The 25983-nt window shown below is 46.8% G+C and overlaps 1 protein-coding gene across 2 annotated transcripts in view; it reads left to right on the top strand.

Moving 5' to 3' along the window:
- The first annotated feature begins 272 nt into the window (after positions 1 to 272).
- LOC119978562 (cyclin-dependent kinase 18-like) overlaps positions 273 to 25983 on the top strand; it is a 127505-nt gene continuing 101794 nt past the window's right edge. The window contains exons 1-2 of one of the 2 annotated variants that reach the window (XM_038820294.1): positions 273 to 291; positions 549 to 659. The gene's annotated coding sequence lies outside the window, so the exon portion shown is untranslated. Of the gene's footprint in view, positions 292 to 452; positions 660 to 25983 lie in introns of those variants that run through there. The other variant, XM_038820295.1, reaches the window with a different exon arrangement.

Below are 25983 nucleotides of genomic sequence, written 5' to 3'. Positions count from 1 at the left end.
GAGTTTGGAATGAGTTCATTATTCACACAGGTATGGGGAATGCATACTGGCAGGGCAAACCAGTCTTGCCTGTAAGTCAAATAACCCATCCACATCCCCCCCCCCCCCCCCCCAAACGGTACAGCAGGCCGGGATATTATTTGGTCTGTCTGCTGTGCCACTTGAGTTGTGGCCTCCTTCAGCATGTTGATCAGTAAACAGGCTGTTTCTGCTCGAGCGAGAGACAAGCCGCAGCTTGAGGCTCAGGCTGGAACACTGCGGACATTTTGTGAAGGATTTGGCAGAGTTAATGTGAGGGATAGTGTGGGAGGTGGGGGGGGGGGTATGCTGGTGGGTGGGGAGTTTGGGCGAAATGGGGTTGCGGGCAAAGAAATAAAATTAGCCCCAGAGGAACGGTACACAGGATTGGTGAGGGAAGAGGAACAGGCTGCTCTGAGAGTGGCGGGAGGCTGGATCAAACAGTCTAGGGAATGTGGAGAGCGCGAGGGAGAGGCGGAGTCAGGACTAATATCAATGCTTAGTGTTGATGTGATCTGTTCTCTCATCAGACCATGAAGTATGTGTGCGTATGATGCTCTCTGAGGGAAGCTTTCAGACAGTTAAATCCAGTGTTACTGACCGGCAACTGGATGAAATCTAGTCTCTTCTTGTTAAAGTCTGTAAGTGCCTGTTTTTTTTTTCTCCTCTCAAACATTTCTGCTTGGAATATTCTAGAAGTAATTTTACAACTCTTGCTTTGATCCCGTGTCACTGCTGTAAGTATCTGATGATTTACAGAGGTCACCGTAATTAGTGAAACCTGCAACGTGATTGCTTCAAATGGCAAATATTTCTAAAATGCTTGTTGTCCAGCAGCAGCTCCTGCTATGGTGCAGGGAGAATGCTTTATTGCGTCTTCGTACAAGGAGGGTAGTCAGTAAGATTTAAGTGTGTTGCAAACACCCTTGTCAGCCCTCTCCCTGGGACTAATGTACACAGCGGGGGCAATGTAGAGAGAGAGAGAGAGAGGTTGTGTGCTTTTACTGCTGAATAAGGGACTGTAAACAATGGCCATGAAATCTGGGGGGGATGTGATATCTCACAGAATGCTGAGGGCTGGCGGCTGTGGAGTTTCGGCAGTCAGAGTGCACTGCTGGTTTTTACCTCAGCAGTAGAAATCTGAAACTCTCTCCTACAGAAAGCTGTCGAGGGCAGGGTTCGAAAGATCATTTCACAACCAGGATTGTTAATGTCAATAATCTTTACTGTCACAAGTAGGCTCACATTAACGCTGCAATGAAGTTACTGTGAGAATCCCCCTAGTCGCCACACTCCGGCGCCTGTTCGGGTACACGGGGGGAGAATTCAGAATGCCCAATTCACCTAACAAGCACGTCTTTCAGGACTTGTGGGAGGAAACCGGAGCGCCCGGAGGAAACCCACGCAGACACGGGGAGAACGTACAGACTCTGCACAGACAGTGACCCAAGCCGGGAATCGAACCCGGGACCCTGGCGCTGTGAAGCAACAGTGCTAACCATTGTGCTGCCCATTGTGTTGGGCACTGGGCAACGGAATTAAGGATTATGGAACAAACCTGGGCAAGTGGAGTTAAGGTACAGATCAGCTGTGATCTAAGTGAATGCTGGGATGGGCTGAAGGGGCTGAATGGTCAGCTCTGGTTCCTCTGTTTAGAATGTCTCTATGTTCCTGTGTATGATTCTGGCTTCATGTACAAGGTGAACTCAGTCTGAGGTGATTGGCAACATGAGTCTGACCCTCAAATCCACTGGCCATCCAGGCTTGGACCTGTGGCGTCAGAAGGTTGACGGGAAGAGACTGGCTGGAGAGCAGGGGTGTATGGCGAGGGTGGGGGGGTGGTTGGGAAGTGAAAACCGGATGCCCGGGCGACTTGGATCTGCCAATCTCAAAAGGCGTCTCGCCCGAGGCTCAACCAGGTGAATAGACGTTGCGGCTGAAGGTGATGCAGCTGTGAAGAGCACAATGGCTAGAACTTGGGAGGTTATAACGACAAAGAAAGACTACAAAGGCTAGAAAAGAGAAAGCTGATGGGTGACCAATCAGAGGTCCTTCAGTTTATGAAGCCGTTTGTTACGGCAGATCTGGAGACGAGACCTTCAAACTAAAGCTCGAGGCCACACAGGTAAGATAATACAATCAGGAAGTCCTGAGTAAGATTCCCAGAGAGCGATGAGAATATGGGACACACAATTAGGACTCGTTGAGGACTTGAGGCCAACACTATAGACGTATTTAGGAGGAAGGGAAATGTGAAGGAGAAATACTGTGGATAGATTGAGATGAAAAGGTAAGGGAACAGGTTCGTGTGGAGCTTAAACACCAGCATGGACCAGCTGGGCTAAATGGCCCGCTTCCGTACTGTAAAAACTTTAATTCTGTGCAAGAATATGTTCTGCTTTCCTCCCCATCTTTTCTGGAGATCCTGACACCTAATGGGACATGGTGATAAATCCCACAGACTCTCTACGATGCTTTGGCCAATGGTCTCTCATGTAAATCAAGGCCGAGCGTGTCAGCAGCTATTTGACTGTGTGCAGCCTCACAGCCTGATCCTCCCTAACCATCAGTGCTCACTCACAGTGCTCTGGAGCAGAAACAGTGGCTGTTTTTTTTGTTTACCCATGAAAGGGTAGGGGCAGCAGCAATACCCCCTGATTTCCCAAAGAAAATCAAACAACCTTCCTGCCTATTGGGGCTCAGTGGGATAACCCTCTCCCCCTTTTGAGTTCAAAAGCTGCAGGTTCAAATCTCACTCCAGGCACTTGAGAATATAGAAAATGTTGGACAATCTCAGCAGATCTGACAGCATCTCTGGAGAGAGAACAGAGCTAACGTTTCGAGTCGGGATGACTTTTTGTCAAAGTGTTTTGACGAATAGTCAACAGAACTGGAAATATTAGCTTTGTTCTGTCTCCGCGGATGCTGTCAGTCTAGCTGAGATTGTCCAGCATTTTCTGTTTTAGTTTCAGACTCCAGCAGCATCCACAGTAATTTGCTTTTTTCACTTGAGGTTATAGCCAGTGCAGGACTGAGTGAGCGCTGTGCTGTCAGAGCTGCCGTCTTTTGGATGACTTTTGAGGTGCCGGGCATGATCAAACCAAAATAAAACACAGTCCGTTGTGGGCGGGAATCGAGGGGCCGGGAAGAACCCCTTTATCTATCTGTACTCAGGTTTCTTTGTACAGCCCAGCGGGGCACACCCCCCAGGCTGTACTCAGTCGCATTTCTTGTACTGAGGAGCTCCGCTCGCCAGATCTCCTCAGTGCAGGAAGAGATCGGGACATTATTTTTAAATGGCGCCACGACCTCTTGACCCCTGGAATGCCCCAACTCACCTACCAGGGGGTTCTCAGGCCCATACCTCGCCTCGCACTGGCAGGGCACCTCCAGGCCCAAGCCCCAGCATGGGCAAAATGCCAGCCCGACACTCTGGCAATGCCCCTACCAGCCTGGCAGTGCCACCTGGGTACACTGGCAGTGCCACTATAGCCATCTGGGATGGCCACTTAGAAGGGAAACATGGCAACTTACAAATGGAAGTATGGCCACTTGCAAAGAATCACGGGAAATATGGCCAATGCAGGATCCAGACAAACTCAGAGCTTAAGTGTATATTGGCAACTAGATAACCAGATAACTAGAAACCCCCAGCCGATTTGCATTCCAATGGCCCATTTCCCCAGAACAAAAGACTTGTACTCAGGTATCAGATACAGACTCATCTGCGCCACTCACTTCACCCAGGAAGCCCAAACAGCCAGGGTCAATGACCACTCAGGGCATGCCCAGCCATCAAGGCACCCGCCCCTTTATTGGCTAAAATCGAAGGCAGTAATCGAAGCCTGCCGAATTATTGGATCCAGACCTAAGGATCGCCCAAAAGAGCGCAAAACCCCCCCCGAAGGATAAAAAGAGACACTGCCATGTGTTCGGTCTCTTTTGGCCCCGGCGCACCGGCACTCACTTGGCCTGGCCTACGCCTGATACCAATTGCAGCATCACGACCAGCAGCAAGTTCAAGACCAACGATCGCTACCAGACGGATGAGCCCAACAGAAACACGGCAGCATGGTGGTTAGCATAAATGCTTCACAGCTCCAGGGTCCCAGGTTCGATTCCCGGCTGGGTCACTGTCTGTGCGGAGTCTGCACGTCCTCCCCGTGTGTGCGTGGGTTTCCTCCGGGTGCTCCGGTTTCCTCCCACAGTCCAAAGATGTGCGGGGTAGGTGGATTGGCCATGCTAAATTGCCCATAGTGTCCTAAAAAAGTAAGGTTAAGGGGGGGGGTTGTTGGGTTACGGGTATAGGGTCGATATGTGGGTTTGAGTAGGGTGATCATTGCTCGGCACAACATCGAGGGCCGAAGGGCCTGTTCTGTGCTGTACTGTTCTATGTTCTAAACAAAGTCACTTCTCCAGACCCAGCCACGCAAGATCCGAACAAAGGCCTTGTTCCTCTGCATGCAGCCGGGTGCCTGAAGTTAAGTACAGGTTGTTGTAGTGTTAGGTGTAATTTAGCTTGTCGTGTTTTATGTTGCATGTCAAATTAATTTTTGTGTGTAAATAAACTATCATCGAACTTGAACTAAGTAACTGGTTATTGGGTCTTTGATCGATATTCGGTTAAACCTTGTGGTGGTATCATCTGATACCTGACGACTCTGAAAGCAATATCCTCATTAATAACTGTTATATCAGTATTCCACTCATTAAAAAGAGCAACATTATTGGCATCTCCGGTGCAAATTGGCAACACCACCTAGACACACTGGCAGTGCCAGGCTGGCACCCAGATGGCAGTGCCAGGGTGCCACCCACCCAGGGGCCTCTGATCCCCTGGGAAAGCTCCCCCCCCAAATGCCCCAAGCGCCGTCTCGCCTGGTCCACGTTTGTGGGGACCAGTACTGGCCAGCACTCTGGCCTAAGGTCTCCGAGGTAAAGGGGTTAAATCCCAAAGCCTCAGGTAGAGCAGGCGAGTGCATATTAGGGTGAAACTAGCTGTCTCACTCCAATATGCCGGCTTGTCAAATACTGATCCCACCCACAAGGGGCGGGATTTAGGTCGTGACATCTCGCGAGATCCTGTGAGATCCTGCGAGACGTGGCGAGCTGGGTAAATCCCGGAAGAGGCCTCTCCTGGCACCTACCATCCGGGTCGCGCCCGGGTTGCCCCTGCCCGCGCTCTCAAACGGATGAAAAACGATACCTTACCTCTGCCTGACGAAGTGCAAGCGGATTCTCCCTATTAATCTGACCAATATTTTTTCCTTAACGGCCGTCACTAAAACAGATTCGCTGGTATTTATCACATGACAGTTTGTGGGACCTTGCTGTGTGCAAATTGGCTGGCTGCATTACCTACATGACAACACTGACTACACTTCAAAAGTGCCTCACTGACCGTAAAACAGTGATGGCCCAACCTAGACTAGTGAGTGGGCTGCTTGAGAGGCCCCTTTTCATCTCAGTGGGCTGTAAGGTTGAAATCGGGGCTTCTTCGCTAACCATGACCCCATGAATAAGATTAAACACATTTAATACGCGCCGAATATTTCATTACTAGTTATAGAAAACGCTTAATCATTTATATATTAATAGATCTGTCATCAACTTCAAATGGTAAAAATAAAATAAATATTTACACCTTGGACACAGCTCTCACAGTCAGTGTTGTGAACAATCAGCACACATCTCACTTCACTCGCCCTCGCTTTACGTGCGAATCACTTCAGTCACACCGTTAGGAAAAAAAGGCCGTGGATGGAAATCAGGTAAGTGAGGCAGCCCTGTGCCTGGGTAACGGCCAACGCAATGTCTCGTGGGCCGCTCCGGGACCCAGATGGGCCACATGTAATCCCTGGGCGGCAGATTGGCCATCACTGCTGTAAAGGGATGCCCTGAGCTCACGTACAACCATTGAATCCCTGCAGTGCAGAAGGGAGCCATTCGGCCCATCGAGTCTGCACCAGCCCTCCAAAGGAGCACTCCACCGAGGCTAACCCCCACCCTATCCCCGTAACCCTGCGCGTTGAGCATTGCCAATCCGCTTAACCTGCACATCTTTGGATAATGGGGAGAAAGGGAAAACGCCTCGCAGACAGTCACCCAAGGCCAGATTCGAACCCGGGTCCCTGGCACTGTGAGGCAGCGGTGCTAACCACTGTGCCACCGTGCTGCCCCACTCTAGGTAAATAAGTAGGTTCTGTATCAAAGCAAAACTTTTTTACTTTCTTTCAGCCTCTCATGTTCAGTTTTGAAGCCTGACCTACTCCCCTCCAGGCTTTGGGGCTGTTTTGGAAGGGTTACAACTTTCAAAGCGATAGATCTTTGATACGTTAAGAGGAATCAAGCCTAATGAAGCCAGGAGCAGGTTGCGCGAAGTTGAAATGTGGATGTGCCACAATCTAATTGGATGGCAGAACAGGCCTGAGGGGGCTTAATGGACTAAAGGCAGGATTCTCCAGCCGTGGGAGACAGCCACAATCAAACCTGGAGAGCTGTTGCTCCACAACATGATTTGAAGCCCATATAAATCAAGATTCATTTCACTTCATGTTGCACGGTGCCTCACTCTCTCTCGTGTATCATCTTTAAATACTTTCCCTACTACACCCTAACAGACAAATTCCTCAAAATTGTAAAAGCAGCCCGTTGCTGGTAGAAACAATAATTCTTTTCCAAACTATGCGTTTATGCAACCAACGGCAACAGCCTTACTGCTTAGCAACCGACTGATAAATTACGACTCGAAAAAGCTATTGGGCTCCCCATCCCAAAATTAACATTTCCCCTCATCTCCCTGACCTAAGGAGTGAATACAGAACTGTTCATGATGGAATCAGATAATTCATTTTTCTGATGACGCAACTGTGAAGCACCTCTGACACATTTTGCTACATTAATGATGTGGAGATGCCGGCGTTGGACTGGGGTGAGCACAGTAAGAAGTCTTACAACACCAGGTTAAAGTCCAACAGGTTTGTTTCAAACACTAGCTTTCGGAGCACTGCTCCTTCCTCACCTGAGGAATATTTAGCGGTTGTTGGGTTGGGGGGGGTGGGGGGGGGGGGAGGTGAGGGCTTAGGTGGGTCGGTGCAGACTCGATGGGCCGAATGGCCTCCTTCTGCACTGTATGTTCTATGTCCTATTGGTCGAGGAGAGGACCAGGATGGGCTGCAATACTTCTGTGGTCAAATAGCTTCTGGAACCATATTGTGCAGGCTCTGCAAGTGATGGTGGGCAATTGGGCGTGTTACCAAGAAGGCACCTGTGTCCATTGCAACTATATATACCCCTGTAACCACAGGGATCGAAGGGAAATCTTAAAGTGGAGCGTGTACATTGTCATAGAGGCTGGTACCCTCCCCCAATCTCTTTCTGTCACACTGCATCTCTGTGGCGTTTTATTTAGGTGCTGAAATAGGATGTGTTGTGCAATGGTTTCCGCACTTAGTCCAATGTCACACTTTACAGTGCTCATATTTATAAATTATATTTTGCAATAATTTGCAGGATTGAACCATTTTTTTAATCACAGCATTGCAGTGAATTAATTAATTGCATAATTATGCAATGAAATTATAGCTGCTAAGGCAAGTCACAGATTCTGATGCCAACCATGATTCAATGGTAAGCACTCTCACATTTGAGTCAGTAACAACTTTAATTCATATAGCACCTTTAAGTCAGTAAACTGCTCCAAGATACTTCACAGGGGTCAAAAGGAGACGAACTCAGCCCAAGGGCCAAAAACTGAGCTATTAGGACATGTACGGTAGCAAACATTAATAATATTACAGGGTTTGTAATTTAGAGGCCGTGACTAATACTGTAGAGACAGGAGTTCAAATCCCACTGTAGCAGCAGGTGGGGGAATTAAATTAAATTAAATTAAATCAAATCTGGAAGGAAACGTTTGTCTTCTAAATGGTGACTATCAAACGCGTGGATTGTTATAAAGACCCATCTGGTTCAGCCATATCTTCCAGGAAAGCAAATCTGCCCAGTTCCAGAGGGGAGTCATATTAGACTCGAAACTTTAACTCTGTTTCTCTCTCCACAGATGCTGCCGGGCCCGCTGGGTTTTCCCAGCATTTTCTGTTTTTATTAAGGAAATCTGCCATCCTTACCCGTCTGGCCTTTATATTGTTCCAGTCCCACAGTATATGGTTGTCTCTTAACGGCCCTCTGAAATAGCCTACTAAGTAACTCAGTTCCCTTCAAGAAGGGGATCAGCGGGCAGCACGGTGGCCTAGTGGTTAGCACAACCGCCTCACGGCGCCGAGGTCCCAGGTTCGATCCCGGCTCTGGGTCACTGTCCGTGTGGAGTTTGCACATTCTCCCCGTGTCTGCGTGGGTTTCGCCCCCACAACCCAAAAATGTGCAGAGTAGGTGGATTGGACACGCTAAATTGCCCCTTAATTGGAAAAAATAATTGGGTAATCTAAATTTATAAAAAAAAAATTAAAAAAAAAAAAGAAGGGGATCAGCGACAACGCAGTCGAGGGAAATTAGGGATGAACAAATACAGAAAAGAAAAGGTTGACCCACAAGATTGCTTGATGAGTTCGATTTTAAGGAATGTCCTAGAGGGGGAGCGAGTTACCAGAGCTTAGGGTCTCAGCAGCTGAGGGCACGGGTACCAATGGCCGGGATAAGAAAGATGGGGATGTACCGGGAGTGGGGAGGAGCTTGGAAGCTTTCAGGGGGCAGTAGCCTGGAGGAGGTTACAGACATTGGGAAGGGTGGGGGGGTCAGAGGGGGATTTGAACACAGGGGAGAGAAAATGTTACAATCGGTAAGATGGAAGCTAAGTTAGCTCAGCTAGCATAGGGGTGACTTACTACAACAATGGGTAGCGCATTTAACCACCAGGCTCACGGAGGCTCTTGGAAGCATGTATCCCACGACACTGCTCTCAGACCAGTCGCCAGCTTCACTACATTTCTGATTCATGTATTTGGATGCACACTTGTGAATCCAAGTGGTGGAAAATGAGATTGGAATGCTTAGGTGGCTGTTTTTGGCCGGCGCAAATGTGATGGGCAGGGCCTTTTCTGCGGTGTACACTTCTATGACTCTATGTCATTTTATTTTCCCCATTTGCGCAACTGAATGACACCACCTGATATGAATCTTTGCCTGGAAATAGTTCCCAGGAGAACGGCTTGATAAGAATCGAAGGAATAGGACTCGAAAAACTGACAGGGATACAATCCTTTGACGAGGGCCCAATAATATTTCTCTTTGATGAACTCCACCAACACAGCAGCTGGAAAATATTATGCCATTCAGTAATCCTGACTGATCACTCCAGAGTCTGAAGTTCAGGGTCTGACCTTTGTGGATGCTTATTTCTGCTCCAATACTTGCACCTGTTACACAACCAGTCTCACCCAAACCTGCGTAACTGTGGAGATATTGGGATAATTTGCAAGCAACAGTTCTGTTTCTGAAGTTCTCATCTCTATTTATAATGAGCTGGAACTTGTTGGAGTGGGGCATCTCGCAGTGTGCACCATTATTCGGCTTTGTCCAGGAACTTAGCTCAACAATTTGCTTGTCCTACACGTTTTTCTAAGGGGTGTGAGCTGATAATAGTGCATCAAGGGCAACCCAGGCATCTGGGATCTCAGAGAGCAACTAGCCAGCTGTGTATCTGTTTAATCAATGAGGTGTAAAGATTCAGGAAGCAACAGCGAAGAACTGAGAACACTGGAATCAAAACAGCTCCAGGCGGCACAGTGGCATAGTGGTTAGTACTGCTGCCTCACAGCGCCAGGGACCCGGGCGACATGGTGGCACAATGGTCAGCACTGATGCCTCACAGCGCCAGGGACTCGGGTTCGGTTCCAGCCTTGGGTCACTGTCTGTGTGGAGTTTGCACTTTCTCCCCGTGTCTGCGTGGGTTTCCTCCGGGTGCTCCGAGAGTTTGCTCCCACGGTCCAAAGATGTGCAAGTCAGATGGACTGGCCGTGATCAATGCGTGGGGTTACGAGGATAGGGCAGGGAAATGAGCCTAAGTAGAGTGCCCTCTCTGAATGTTGGTGCAGAGTCAATGGGCCAGAGGGCCTCCTTTTGCACTGTAGGCATAAAAATACAGAAAGGGGAATAAAGAGGTTGAAAGAATGATTGGATTAAGGGAGATAAAAAGAAAAGAGATAAAAAGGGAAAGTGATAAAAAGGTAGGACTTTGACTTTTTGAAAATATGCACCAACTTACAACCTAAGGGAATGACACGCCACGGTTATAATTGCTCACTTTCTGGGCTAGAGAGTTTGTGTGGTAGTCATTGAAAATGATCACATTGTTAAAAGGATAGACATGCTGTTAATTCCAAGGCTCAAATTTCTGTGGTGAGTTTGATGGCTAATTTATGTATAAATGTGGCAATTTCTGGAAACTACAGGGAAATTCAGGGCAACATGCCATTTTTGTGAACCTAGCGGAGATGTGGCACACATCGTCCAGAAACGTTCTGCAATTTACAATAAAGTGGATATTGCTTCCTAACCAAAAGTTGCTGGTTGATTTGCGCATTAATAACACTGTTCACTCTCCAGGCGCCATTATCGTTTGCAGCAAATCACAAAGGATGGCTTCCTACGCGAATTGTGATTTACTTTTAGACTCTTGTCCTGATTCCTAGCACAAATCGAAACTTGAAAGCTCTTTCTGAACAACACCAGTCATTATAACTGGACTGGATTGAGAGTTTGGATTTTCAATGCGTAATGGTTTATGAGAATTCATTTTCATGTAGACACTGATTACACAAAGAAAGAAAATGACTTGCATTAATATAACTCCATTCAGAACCCCAGGATATCCCACAGCAATGTGCCACCAATGCAGTTCTTTTTCATGTTTGGTCAGAAAACATGAGAGCAAAATGGTACACAGCAAGCTTCCACAGGGCAGCACGGTAGCATAGTGGTTAGCAAGGTTGTTTCACAGCTCCAGGGTACAAGGTTCGATTCCTGGATGGGTCATTGTCTGTGCGGAGCCTGCATGTTCTCCCCATGTCTGCATGGGTTTCCTCCAGGTGCTCCGGTTTCCTCCCACAGTCCAAAGATGTGCAGGTTAGGTGGATTGGCCATGCTAAATTGCCCTTAGTGTCCAAAAAAGGTTAAATGGGGGTTACTGGGTTATGGGGATAGGGTAGATACATGGGCTTGAGTAGGGTACTCTTTGTAAGGGCCGGTGCAGACTCGATGGGCCGAATGGCCTCCTGCTGCACTGTAAATTCTAATATTCTATGATTCTATGAAACAGCAATGAGATAAATAATCAAATGTTTTTGTGGTGCCCGAGGGCAGGATTGGATTTAGCTAGATGCCCCCATTGTCAAATGGCCATTCACACGTAATTCTTCAGATCACCATTAAAAAAAATGGCCACTTGGGAAAGGTAAGGTAGCCATTAGGAGTGGGGCCTTTGGCTGCTTTTATTTATTGCTTTACAGTCCACAGGCATTGAGGCTGAATGGAGCTACTCTGACTGATCATGGGTTGGTCTTGAGATCCCAGGTATTTAGATAATTGGGAGCCAATAGGTAGCTTGTAACAACAACATGAGATAAATACCGTGGCGTCTCAGGATGTGGTGCCATTAGGCAGCTTACCAGACGGAACTCCGCATTTTACAGCTACAGGGATCTCCTGCTGCCTACTTTGTACCTCAGTCATGTCTCCATCTCCCAACCCCCGCCAAAACCATCTCCACCGTGACCATTTCAATGTTGTCTTGGCTGGTCTCCCATCTTTCGGCCCAATCCCACCCTTCACATAAAATTAAGTTCACCCAAACTCTGCTGCCCATGGACTTACTCATCAGCACATTGCTGTTTGTTAGAGCTTGCTTTGCACAGATATTGGAACAAGAACTACACTTCAAAAACACCTCATTGGCTCTAAAGTGCTTTGGGATGTGCTGTGGTCAAATCTAGTCTTCTTTGTTTAAAATTCCACCAGATAGGTTTGTGATTGGCACTTCACCCATGTCCTTTTTGTGAACTCCGTGTCAGTAGTTACCTCATTCCATCCCAGTGAACCAACTCGGGGTGTTTTTGTTTTCTAATTTAGCGACATTTTCTGAATGAAAGTTTTTTAAAAAATAGCCCGAGACTCAACCCTCATTATTTCCTCCCTTCTTCCGTTAACCCTTCCTCACATAGTTTTCTATCTAATCCCTTTAATGATTTCTGCTTCCAAAGCCGTGTGTGGTAAAGCGTTCAAACTTTCTCCCCCCCTATGAATTTGGGTCGGCAAGAGTTGGATATTTCCAGTTCTTGGACAGGGCAGTTTGATGGTGTGTCTCAGTAGGATTGCCAGTTTGGAGATAATTGTGTGAAGTACAGAGCTCAAATATGTTTAATGAGTGGATGCTTCTCCCCCCCCCCCCCCCCCCCCCCCCCAGCCCCAGCCCCACTGTGGTGTGTGCCAAATACTCAGAAGCTGTTACATTTACTAACTCGTCTTCCATTTGTGAGGGAATGGAGAAGAAAAATTCCTGCTTGACCTACATTAGGGAGGACATCCCTCATTAAATGGTCAGCAGAGAGCCACTTGTAACGATGGTGTGACTGTTTATAGGAGATTGATTGACGTGGGTTGACACACACGCTGTTATGCTTTTGTGATACATTTCGTTCTGGTTATTTCCCCTCCTCCTCTCCCCTGGTGTTTCCCTGGTTACAAACTCGGCTCTGAATAGATGTTGCGTTTTGACAACCTTTGATCAATGACCGACGCAATTGTTTTCCGATTATTTCATTAGCGTGCGAGATTAGTAATTTTGTGTTAATTGCTCCTAAACCTGCCTCTCTCTCTCTCTCTTACAAACCCCCCCCCCCCCCTTCTGCGCAGGTTCTGGTCAGAATCTGGGAACCTGCGTTGAGCTGAGATGCCCACTGTGCAGTTCTGTTAACAATGGGAAGCACAGTCACTATCCACTCACTCCCCAATCTAGGAGCCACGGGGAGGGAGAGGCTGTGCTGGTGGAAATCGACGAGTGCCAAGTCACTGCAGGTATAATTCCCCTGTTCACCTGGAGACGAGGAAATTAAAAAGAGTGCACGCACTTGAAGGGATCGTTCTCTTGAATTTGTTGGCACAGAATTTTGCTTGAAGTTTTGACATCTACCATTCACAGCATGCTCCTTCACAGTTGTTAACGGCACTGGGGAAGATAACCGCTTAGTATTGTACTGTTTTAAAAACAAAACATTAGGTTTTTTTAGAAGGTAGGCTAATAATAATCTTTATTTAGTGTCACAAGTAGGTTTACATTGACACTGCAATGATGTTACTGTGAAAATCCCCTAGTCGCCACACTCCGGCGCCTGTTCGGATACACAGGGAGAATTCAGAATGCCCAAGTTATCTAACAGCAAGTCTTTCGGGACTTGTGGGAGGAAACCGGAACACCCGGAGGAAACCCCCACAGACACAGGGAGAACGTGCAGACTCCGCACAGACAGTGACCCAAGTCTGGAATTGAACCTGGGACCCTGGCGCTGTGAAGCAACAGTGCTACACACTGTGCTTGCAGAAGCCTACAGGATTCCACAAATCACACGACTCAGACATTCCAATAGAATTTCCATTTTCACAGGTGTGAATATTTATGAAATATCTGCACATTTAAAATAGCAATAACCTGCATTTATATAGTGCCTTCAACCTAGCTAAGTGTCCCAGGATGCTTCACGGAAGCATTCTCAACCAATAGATGCCATGGAGACACTTAAGGATATACTGATGTGGTGACCAAAACTTTGGGTAATTCAGTTTGAGAGGAAATTCCAGAATTTTAATAATAATGATCTTTATTGTCACAAGTAGGCTTACGTTAACACTGCAATGAAGTTACTGTGAAAATCCCCTAGTGACCACATTCCGGCGCCTGTTCGGGTACAGTGAGGGAGAATTCAGAATGTCCAGTTCACCTAACAGCACATCTTTCGGGACTTGTGGGAGGAAACCGGAGCACCCGGAGGAAACCCACGCAGACACAGGGAGAACATGCAGACTCTGCACAGACAGTGACCCAGACGGGAATCAAACCTGGGATCCTGGAGCTGTGAAGCAACGGTGCTAACCACTGTGCTACAGTGCCGCCTAGCCCAGGCGGCTGAAGGCACAGCCGCTGGTGGAGGAGCGATTAAAACTGGTGATGCTAATGAGGCTGGAATTGGAGGAGAGTAAACTCAGAGGGTTATATGGTTAGAGGAGGTTACCGTAAATGGGAGGGTTGAGACCATAGAGGAATGTAAAGACAAGGTTAAAAATGATGAAATTGAGGCATTACCAGATCACAAGCTCGTGGGCACTGAGGTGATGGGGCCCTTGATCTGATATATATATTATATATGTGCGTGAACATGTATTTATATATTACAATAGTATTGATAAGTTGGAAGTTCCCTCAACCAAGAACGAAAAACGTTGATTTTAAATAACACTATGCGCATCTTTCAGATGCTTCAAAACTTTTTGCAGCCAATTAATTATTTTGAAGCACAGATAGCTATGAACCTGAGGAGGAGGCACCACAAACAATTCCATCCTCAATAATGGCTGGGGCAGCAGGGTAGCATGGTGGTTAGCATAAATGCTTCACAGCTCCAGGGTCCCAGGTTCGATTCCCGGCTGGGTCACTGTCTGTGTGGAGTCTGCACGTCCTCCCCCTGTGTGCGTGGGTTTCCTCCGGGTGCTCCGGTTTCCTCCCACAGTCCAAAGATGTGCGGGTTAGGTGGATTGGCCATGCTAAATTGCCCGTAGTGTCCAAATAAAAGTAAGGTTAAGGGGGGGGGTTGTTGGGTTACGGGTATAGGGTGGATACGTGGGTTTGAGTAGGGTGATCATGGCTCGGCACAACATTGAGGGCCGAAGGGCCTGTTCTGTGCTGTACTGTTCTATGTTCTAATGGCAGAACCCATTTGGCATGTGGGTGCCAAAGGCAAGTTCGAAGAATGATCCATCACGGTCTCCTCCTAAGGTCCCCTCCTTTCCGAAGCCAGTCTTCAATCAATTCCATTCACTATGCATGATATCAAGAAATGGCAAAGGCGCTGAATACAGTAAAGGCAACAGGCCTTGACAACACCCCAGCTGTGGCACTGTAGACTGGGGTTCCACAACTAGCAGTATCCCCTAACTATGTGGTTCCAGTCCAGTTACGACACTGACATCAACCCAACATTGCGCAACATTGCCCAGATATATTCTATCCACAAAAAGCTGGACAAATCCAAACTGTCCAATCACTACCCCAGCCCAATATACTGTCAATCATCAGCAAAGTGATGGAAGGTATTAACAGTGCTGTTACGCAGTGCTTATTCAGCAATAACTCACTAACCCACGTTCAGTTCGGATTCAGCTGAGGCCAGTTGGCTTCCGACTTCATTACAAACCTGGTCTAGACATGAACCAAAGAGGTGAATTGTAGACATGAGCTGAGAGTGACTGTGCTCCACATCAAGGCAGTATTTGACTAAGTGTACCATCAGGGTGTTCTAGCAAATTTGAAATCAATTGAAATGGGGGGCAAACTCTCCACTGATTGGAATCATACCTGGCAGGAAGGAAAATTGTTGTGGTTGTCAAAGGCCAATCATCTCATCCCTAGGACATTATTGCAGGAGTTCCTCAAATAGTAGTATCCCAGGCCCAACCATCTACAGCTGTTTCATCAATGATCTTCCTTCCATCATACGGTCCGAAGTGTAGATGTTCTGATGACTGTTCAATGTTAGTGCCATTCACAGTTCCTCAGATACTGAACCAGTCTGTGTCTAGATGTAGCAAGACCTGGACAATGTAGAAGCTTAGGCTGATAAATGAGGAAGTAATGCTTATGCCACACAAGTTCCAGGCAATGAGCATCTCCAACATGAGAGTCTAATCATCTGCCCTTGCTGTTCAGTGGAATTGCCATCACTGAATCCCTCACCATCAACATTCTGGGGGTTACTATTGACCAGAAACTTAACTTGACCAGTTATGTGAATGTTTTGACTACAAGAGCTGGTTGGAGGCTAGGAATTCTTCTCCTACAAGATGTCCACAATTCACAAGGCGGTAGCCAGGAGTGTGATGGAATATTCTCCACTTGCCTGAATGAGTGCAGCTGCAATAACACTCAAGAACTTCGAAGCCATCTGCTTGATCCACCATGTTAAAGATTCACTTCCTCCACCACTGTTACACAGTTGCAGCGGTGTGTACCATTTACACGTTGTACCACGTCAACTCACCAAGGCTCCTTGGACAGAACCTAAAAGAAGCGCTTGCATTTCTATCGTGAAGTTCAAAACCTCAGGGCTTCCGAAAGTGCTTTACAGCCAAGTACTTTCTGCCATGTCATGTATTGTATAATGCAAAGTAATCACATAGCCAATTTAATAATAATAATCACTTATTGTCACAAGTAGGCTTCACTGAGAAAAGCCCCTAGTTGCCACATTCCATCACCTGTTCGGGGAGACCGCTACGGGAATTGTTCTGCTTTGCAAGCCAGCTATTTAGCCCATTGTGCTAAACTAACACTTTTCATGGGTGCTTGGAACTCAGGCATTCCACATATGATGCTTCATCCTGAAGGAGTACCCTGGAGACTGTTTACAAGCAGCTAAGGAACAAGTGAAGACTTGTACGATCTATTTAAATATACTGTTCCATTTCAAGAAAAGTTGCAAGCAACAATTGTCACAATCTGGAATTACCAACCAATGATAGCCTAAAGGTTTAGCTGAACAGGTCAGTTCCTGTGAGCTGTACCCAGTTGTCTTCCATTGACAATAGGCGGCCTAATATTCTGCTAGTCTTTCTGATACTGCATGCATCATCTTGTGAATAAGTCTGGACAGTAATTTAGCCAGTAAAACTTAGTTGAAAGCATAGGTAACTGTTTTTCCAAGACTCGGGTGGACAAACGTCTTGGGTTAGGGCCATTGACGGACTTGTGGCGCAATTGGTAGTGACCTTAATCTGGGCCAGAAGCTCTGGGTTCAGGTCCCACTTCAGGACTTGATGTCCAAGGAAGGTGTGTTCACAATGTGGCCAAACAGGTTGATTATCAGCCTGTCAATCCTTCCAATATGCCTGATGGCGCGGGGTAAGAGTGGGAGAGTTTCCTGGTCATCCAGACTGCAGAAGGCAATGGCAAACGACAAGCACAATCATGACCAATCCCTTGGAGGTCCATGGTTGCAACGCCCTCTTAGGGCATGGTCCCTGGCCAAGGATGGGGCATCAAGGGATATGAAACCAGGAGGGGTAATTGAAGTAGATGGTCCCTGGCCTGATGGAATGGTGAAATAGCCTTGAGGGACTGAATAAACTTCTCCGATTCCTATCACTACCTTTGTTTTCCACCTTCTAAGCTCACAGATGATGCAGTGGGCATTAAATGTATTTTTAAAAAATCAAGCGCATTAAGCAATTTATCATGATCAGAGCTAATTTTTGGAACTGAGCTACACTTACTTAATATAGCAGTGAGAAGAAACAGGTAGCAGCTTGTCGATGAGGCAATCTTACTAAAACTGTCAAGCTGTTTAAATGACAAAATACGTGTTAGGAAAAGTGTTGATTGAATGTGGAACCTGCCTGCACAAAGAATTCTTGAGGCAAAGTGTATGGATGCATTTAAGAGGATGTTAAATGAGCACATAGAACCATAGAATCCCTACTGGGCAGAAGGAGGCCATTCTTGAGTCTGAATTGAGTCTGCACTGACCCTCTCTGAAAGAGTACCCCACTTTGGCCCCACTCCCCTGCCCTATCCCTGTAACCTCATCTAACCTGCACATCTTTGGATTGTGGGAGGAAACCAGGAGGAAACCCACGCAGTCACAGGGAGAACGTGCAAACTTCACACAGACAGGCAGGCACATGTGGGAGAAAGGAATAGAAGTTTGTGATGATAAGAGTTGCAGAGGGCTGGATTTTATGGGGGTGGGGCAAACTGCGGACCCCAGGACTTAAAGTCGGTTCTAAACCAACTGACGTTTGAAACGCCTGTCCTGCAGCCATGATACGCTGGAGGAGGAATAAACAAGCTGAGGGTCAAGCCACTGCCCCTCACTGGGCAGGAGGTCCTGCCCTTGAGAGCTGCTGGCCAATCTGATTGGCTGGCAGCTTCAGCAGTTGCAGCAACACCAGAAGTCAGCAGTGGGTGCTGCAAACCAGCCCACGGGAGATCATCAATGGACATTTGGACTCAGTAAGTCCTGGGCTCTTCGGGCAGAAAGGACTGGGCACCCTAAAGAGGAGGTGAGGGTGGTGGGGGATAAGATCTTGGGGAAAGTGCCCTCAATGTGCATTGGGGAACCCCTTGAATAATTCAATCCCCCTTCCTTCCCACCTTATCCACAAAGGTGTCAAACCATTTCTGCTCTTGCTTACCTACAACTGCCAAGTGTATTCTGGCAGTGGCGGTGGATTGAGGATGTTAAGTAGTCAGTAATTGACCACAGGGCCCTCAATAGGCCTCAGGGTTGTTGAGCTAGTAGGTGCCTTACCCACTGCCCATACAATGGAAAATGGATCAAGGATAGATAGGAAAGCAGTGGGCTACTGACCCATCATATTTTACATCCCCCCCACCCCCACACCCCAACAAAAGGACACCTGCCAGAGACAGTTCAATACAGCTCATTGAGTTACATCAAGTCTCCAGCACAGAAATGAAGCATTCAGCCCAACTTGGCCCATAACGTTCAAGTGCAACACAAGTCTTCTCCTACTTTACCTCATCAGTAAAGAGAAGCCTGAGGGGTGAACTGTTAGAGATCCTTCAGGTCATGAAAGGGTGTGATAGGGTAGACAGAGAGAACATGTTTTCATTTATGAGCGAGACCAAAATCAGAGGGGATAAATACAAATCACAAATATAACCAACAGGGAATTCAGGAGAAATCCCTTCACCCAGAGAGTGGTGAGAATGTGGAACTCGCTGTTGCATGGGAGTGTTTGAGATAAATGCATCTGAGGGAAAGCTCATAAATAATGGACTGTTTATGTGCTGTGTTATGTTAATAAAACATGAACGGATTCCAAACTTTATTCTTTTTTTGCTACTTTATTTAAATTGAATTTCCGCTGAACCACCAGATGGCTGCTATGGGTCACATGACTCAGAAGCTTGGCAATCTGTTCTAGAAAATTCCAACAGAAATCACAAAGACAAAGGTTCCACTCTCATCCTCGTGGAATCTCTCACCCCCATAGTCACAAAAACTAGGTGGCCAACAGACAAACTGATCCCAAGTTTCCAGCCTTTTAGATCATTTCGATACTACATTTCTAGCCACACAGTGTCTGCTGCTTTAACTCCAACTGGAATGAACTCCATCAGATCTGTCAGCTGACCAAGCAGCCAGCCACCATCTCTCAAGTCCTGTTTCATTTTAAAAGTTTCTGATAATCATCCGCCGTGTGGTCTGAGCACAGAAATCCAATTATACTGTGCAGTCAAGCATTTCAATAATTTTTGCATTGCTGTCTGCAACCAGAAACACATCCAGGCCCAACACTGCCATGAAGGAAACACTCTCTCTGGACTTTTGATTTTTCAGGCTCTGGACATTGTGTGAACTATTATTCACTGCTGTGGTTCTTTTACTGTTTTTATCCATTGTTGTTAAAAGTTCCCTCTTTTCTATCCCTCCTTGCTGTATGTATGTGTGTGTTATGTGTATGGGTGTGCGCGCACAATTGTACGTGTGTGTGCGTGCAAGCCCCATCCGGGTGTGAATGTGAATCAAACTAACCTTCTGGGGTACTCACAAAGCAAGTTTGCTGCATGGTACTTACAAAATTAGACCACACAAACTGAGGATTGGGGGGGGGGGGGGGGGGGGGGGGAACATGTCACAGACTACTTTTAAAGTAATTCAAAAACGCATCTACTTATGGACAGACAGGGAGAGGGAAAAGAACTTCAGTTTACTTCTCTCCCATCCGTGACAACTGTAATTTCTAGGTGAAAACTAGCCCAGAGATTGTGGATGTTGGCCTGAAAGAGTGTAGCCTCGGAGGTTTGAACACCTATATTTATCCAGGTTAACCAGCTACAGCCATGCACCTCACCGTTACTGCCGGAAAGCATGGCAACAGCAGATTTAACAGCAAATCTAAAAGGGAGTTGGATAAGCACTTGGGAACAAAATAAAACGCAGTGCCATGGGGAGAGAGCAGGAGAGTGTGACTAAATGATATCATTATAAATTTCTTCTGCCTGTCCTAGCTACCACCAACATATCCACTGGGGCACAGGGTTGCCTGGAGCTTCCAGTGAGTCTGGAGTAATATATGGATAGTCCTATGCCAAGAATCTAATCTATCACAAAGGATTATCTCAGTCTCAAGGTTAATTGTGTTGAAATGAATTTGCCCAATGATATCCTGCTTCTCTCGTCCCTGATACCAGCCAGCGCAGTTACCAAAAAAAGAGAACATGCAATGGGCACTGAGTATTGGATGTAGGAATTTCTTATATCTATTGTAGTATATATATCTGGTTCAGTAATGGTTTCAAAAGCCTGGGGTAGGGTGCGTATGTACCTGCTGCAATTTCTTTTGTTAAATCCTGGTTTAAAATACAGGCAGACACTGTTGCTATAGAAGGTGCCATTAAGATGTTGTAAAAGGGTGATCATTGTTATTTTAAACCATGCTTATGCTTAAGAGGAGAGATTAATGGGTTGTTGTTACGATTTCTGAGGATTAGACAATTACAGCCATTGTCTTTAAAACATAAGTAATCAGGTGATGATGTAGTAAAGGGAGGGGCCAGGTATGTGGCAGCACGTTTTAGGGCCAGTTCTGCCAGAAGCTGTGAGCCGAATAGCAGCTTTTGCCAAATATTGTGAGGTTAAGCAATAGTCTGACATAGACAGAAGGATCTCTCTCTGCAAGCATCTTTCCAAGACATCTCTATACAGCGAGTATCTCTTTGTTCGCTAACTTTATTTACAAGTGGCTTTTGGTCTGTAATGGATTTTGATAAAGAAGGTATAAGTTAGTAGCAAACAGGAATTCCTTTTATTGTCAAGAATTGTTTAACTGTTAAGTGTCAGCTATTTCTTTTCTGATGTTACGATTGTGTTAATAATGAAGTTTGTTTCAATACACCATGTCCCTATCTGCATCCAGAGACCCAGGGTTATTAGAATTCAATAAAAATCTTGTATGAAATGTCTAATGATGACCATGAACTTATGTCCTAAAAACTAATCTGCTTCACAAATGTCCTTCAGAGGACGGAATCTGTAATCCTACATGTTACTCCAAATCCACAACAATGTTGTTGACTCTTGAACATCCTCAAATGGTCGAGCAAGCCATTCAGTTCAAGGCTCAAACATGAATGTGAATGATTTATTATATAGCGAAGAATGTCATAGAAATTTGGAACTTTAATTATTTCATCTCAGGATGGCTCCTGAGGTCTGCCCATGATGGATACCCAGTGGAAGGACAAAGGGTGGTGAGTGCAGGGGCATGATTTGGCACTAGGTTGGCATTGGCGCTATAAAGGAATGTGGGGGTGGGTGAGAGTCATGAATTGGCATGTGTCAGCATGGGGAATGGGTGGGGAATGAATGGCATGAGGGGAGAAACCTGGACAGTCTGATGTTTAAGAAAACAACTGGGACAAAGTCCCAGGGAACCAAGGTGGATCTGTTAACCAGCCTACTTCAGCACTCATCAGTTTCAGGGGGCGATGGGCTAGACTTCGCCGCACCTGCCTTGGGAGCAAGATTCCAAGCTGCCGAGCCCAGACAGGGTAAGGACAGCAGATTTCCTTCCTTTAAAGGTCATGAGTGAACCAGATAGTTAAAAAAAACGAATCCAGAAGTTTCTTGGTCATAATAATTGATACCAGCTATTCCTTCCAGACTTATTTAATTATTTATTGAATTCACTGAATTTCAATGGCCAGGCATTTGAGACTGCTGGGTGTTAGTTTAGTAACATAACCGCTGTCGTAATCATTGTGGGGTTCTGCTCGTCTGTCCTGACCTCAGAAAGATTATTGTGGGTCCTGAAATCCTTTTAGGTCCTATTGAGAGGGGCAGTGCGGCTCAGGGAATGATCCCAACATCTGAAGGCTGGAACTTGATTCTGGGGCCTCCTCGAATAAATGAATGGAGATCATTCAGCTCCAGAGGCACTCAACTAATGAAAGAGTTCAATTTTGGGCCTTGCCAGGGAACCAGGAGAACAACCTGCGGGGGTCTGATTGTGGGACGAAGCGGCCTTCAAGGGTATAGTGAGGCCAGGAGAAGGAGGAAACCCTCTAACTTCCAATTTAACTCAAGTTTTACATTTCAGTGGAAGCTGGTTTCTGTGCTGCATTTTTGCTTTGTTCACCTGAGTGGAGTAGGACTGATCACGGGGATACCATTTTGACATATAGCCCTTCGATCAGCTTTGGGCCCCTTATTAGCAATGACAACACCACAAACATGCATTTATATTGAGCCTATAAAGTAGGAAAGCATCCCAAGGCCCTTCCCGGTGGTGATTTATCAGCAAAAACCAGAAGCTGAGACACATACAGAGAAGTTAGGATAGGTGACCAAAAGCTTTATCAAAGAGACGGGTTTTTCGGATCACCGTTGAGGTGGAGAAAGGGGGGAAGAGAGGTTTAGCAAGGGAATTCCAGAGTTTAGGGCCTTGGACAAAGCCGCCAGTGTCAAGAGGAAAGAAAATAAGGGATGCGCGGGAGGCCAGAATTGGAAGAAGTCATAGAATCATAGTATCTCTACAGTGCGGAAGGAGGCCATTCAGCCCATCGAATCTGCACCAACCCTCCGAAAGAGAACACTATCTAGGCCCACTCCTTGCCCTATACCCGTAACTCTGTAACCCCACTTACCCTTTGGACACCAAGGGGCAATTTAGCATGGCCAATCCACCTAATCTGCACATCTTTGGACTGTGGGAGAAAACCGGAGCACCCGGAGGAAACCCACACAGACACGGGGAGAAAGTGCAAACTGCACCCAGACAGTTAACCGAGGCTGGGATTGAACCCGGGTCCCTGGCGCTGTGAGGCAGCAGTGCTAACCACTGTGCCACCCTGTTGGAGGGTTGCAGGACTGGAGAAGGTTACAGGGATTGGAAGAGATGATTGTGTGTTCAAGAAGCTCAAGACCTGACCTGGAAGACTACCCTGAACGCCTACAAAATGGGCCTGATCATTTGTCTGATCCCCTGTGCAGATTGAGCCGAGACTCTCTACTGCTGGAGTAGTTAACGTTACATCATCTGTTTTGCACCCATGGGCATCCTGTGCAGCTTGAAAGTAAGTGTAAACACCGAGCTATTACTTTTAAAGTTAAAATTTAGCATTGCAAATCATGTCATTGTACCCTTATCCATTTAACTGTTAGCACAAACATGCAGCAACATTTAAAAAAAGTAAGTAGGACAGAAGTAGGAAGTGTTAGGACAATTAATTCACACACAGTGTCAGGGAATGATGCGTTTAGCAAGTTAAAGATTGTGCGCGTGATTAAAAGCATTAAGCAAATTTGGAGATTTATGTCAATCCAGCAAAAGTAGGATTAGGGAGAATGATTAAACAACTATTTTCTGCCTTAGCTGTCAGCTTGAGCTAATAATGTAAATATTATAATGTCTTTAAGAAATATTTGTGGTTAAACTCCCTTAATTATCTGGATAACTCAATTGAGGACGAAGTGATGATGGAACCTGGGCATAAGAACCCTCACAAGACACGGGGGATACCCCAACTGATCTCCCTGTGGGACACGTGGAATAAGAGCTCCTGCATGAGTGGGAGGAGGACCATCAGCTGGGGCTTATAAACCCTGACCCAGAAAGCCAGCCCGGAATGGGAGCGGCGAGATCAGGAGTCCTGATTGGGTCTTTGGGATTGTAAGCCGCATTGCGGCCTTTACCCTTTGGTCAAATTAAACTTCTTCTGGATTTACCTTCTCAGATCGTCTGAGGAGGAAAACAATGGTTGCGATCCTGGACATCCTGATTGCACCGGAATTCCCCAGCACAAGAACAGGGTCAGAAAGACTTGGAAAATGCCACATTCCGGAAGGCGAGAGTCCCTTGACGCAGGTGTAAAAGATTGGGCCCAGTATACCGAACGGATGGGCTATTTCGTCCGGGGAAATGGCGTTGTTGGAGATGACCGGCAAAAAGTAACACTTGCGACATTCAAAGTAATCAAGATGCCTCATCTGTCCATGGCCCCTGACTCAAGACCCTTCAGCGAACCCCTGGAGCTTGTCTTGAATCATTCCGATCCTAAGCCGTCAGTAATAATACAGACATACCACTTCATTAGGGCTGGTTGAATCCCTGGGGAATAAGTTTCTGAATTTCTGATGCACCTTTGCCAGTTAACTGAGCACTGTGACCTCGGCCCATCCTTCCCTGAGATGTTGAGAGATCGTTTGGTGTGTGGCGTGAACAAGGGAAGCTGTGAGCGGAACTAGCTTTGGATATAAAACGGTCCATTGAGCTGTCGCTCTCTCACGAGAATGCCGAAAAGGAGGTTCAGGGACGCCAGGGTTCCATGGACCACGGCATACACGTGGCCCCCATTCCGATGAGTGATGCCCCCCCCTCAAAGGGTAGGGCTTACGTGACCCAGTCACCACCAAAACAACCTTGTGTCAGACCCGCTGGCCAAGGGCCACCACAGCCCAATTGGGCATCTCTCCAGAGGACATTGGGAAGTTCCCACAACAGTGCTGAATGTGTGGTCACGGGAACAGTGGAGGTCGAGGCTACAGAATCGAGAGCGAGTGCAAGCACCCCGAGTCAGGGTTTTGCACATTGCCCTGGCCGAGGAAGATGGCTTCCTGCAGTTCAACTGCATCACAGCCCCTAAAGTGGCTCCGATTAGAATAACGCTCCAAGGTAACAGTCATCCCTTGGATTTGGAAATCGATACGGAGGCTGCTGCTTCAATTATTGGACAACAGACGTTCCATAAGCACCTGGATTTGAAGAATTCCAAGGCCCGGCTGGCAACACACATCGGAGAACCATTGACAATCATTGGGACCACGGTGGCCCTGGTTAACCACGGACCACTGGTAGGGTGTAAGGATCTTCACCCAGCCTTCTAGATTGTGACTGGTTACAAAGACTCTGCCTGAACGGGCAACAAATCTTCCGGATGGGAACTGGTGGTTTGAACAAAGTCCTTGGAAAGTACCGTGAATTTTTCCAGGACGACCTGAGAAGGATAAAGGGGGCCACAGATAAAATCTACGATGCCTCAAAGGCCCAACCAAAATATTTTTGGGGCCATCCAGTCCCATTCGTCTTGCCGACGAATGTGGATTACGGTCTGAGCCGGCTGAAGAACTTGGGCATCATATGCCCAGTCCGTTTTGCAGAATGGGCAGCGTCAGTGGTCCCTGTGCTGAAGCCAGACAAGTCAGTTTGCCTGTGTGGTGATTACAAAATGACAGTGAACGTGGCCTCACGCTTTGGTACCCCATGCCATGGGTGGACGGTCTGTACACAAAGTTAGCTGGGGGCCACTCATTCACAAAGCTAGACATGAGCCTCATACAACTCTAACTGGAGCCAGACACGGCGTCTAGAAAATAAGTCACCGTCAGCTCACAGGGGGCTGTACGAGTACACCTGGGAAACTTAGAAGTACTCCGATGGTTTTCCGAAGTGGGTGCCCATCCGAAAAGAGGCAAGTGCATCTTCCAGGCAAAAGAGTTCCCATACATGGGATACTGGGTCAATAAAGATGGGGTATACCCGGTAGAGGTAATAATTCAAGCCATCAAGGGAGCCCCGATCCCTGAGAACGTGACAGAGCTGCTCTTCTTCCTAGGGCTTGTCAACTATTATGGAAAGTTCATCCTGAATCTTTTTGGCGCCCTACACACACTTCAAAAAAGAACAGAAATGAGCAAGGGAAGTGCCACAAGTGAAAAC

Source organism: Scyliorhinus canicula, chromosome 15, assembly GCF_902713615.1.
Source record: "Scyliorhinus canicula chromosome 15, sScyCan1.1, whole genome shotgun sequence".
NCBI classification, from domain to species: domain Eukaryota; kingdom Metazoa; phylum Chordata; class Chondrichthyes; order Carcharhiniformes; family Scyliorhinidae; genus Scyliorhinus; species Scyliorhinus canicula.
The sequence above is the reverse complement of the archived record's forward strand: the minus strand, read 5'-3'. Positions and strand labels throughout refer to the sequence as shown.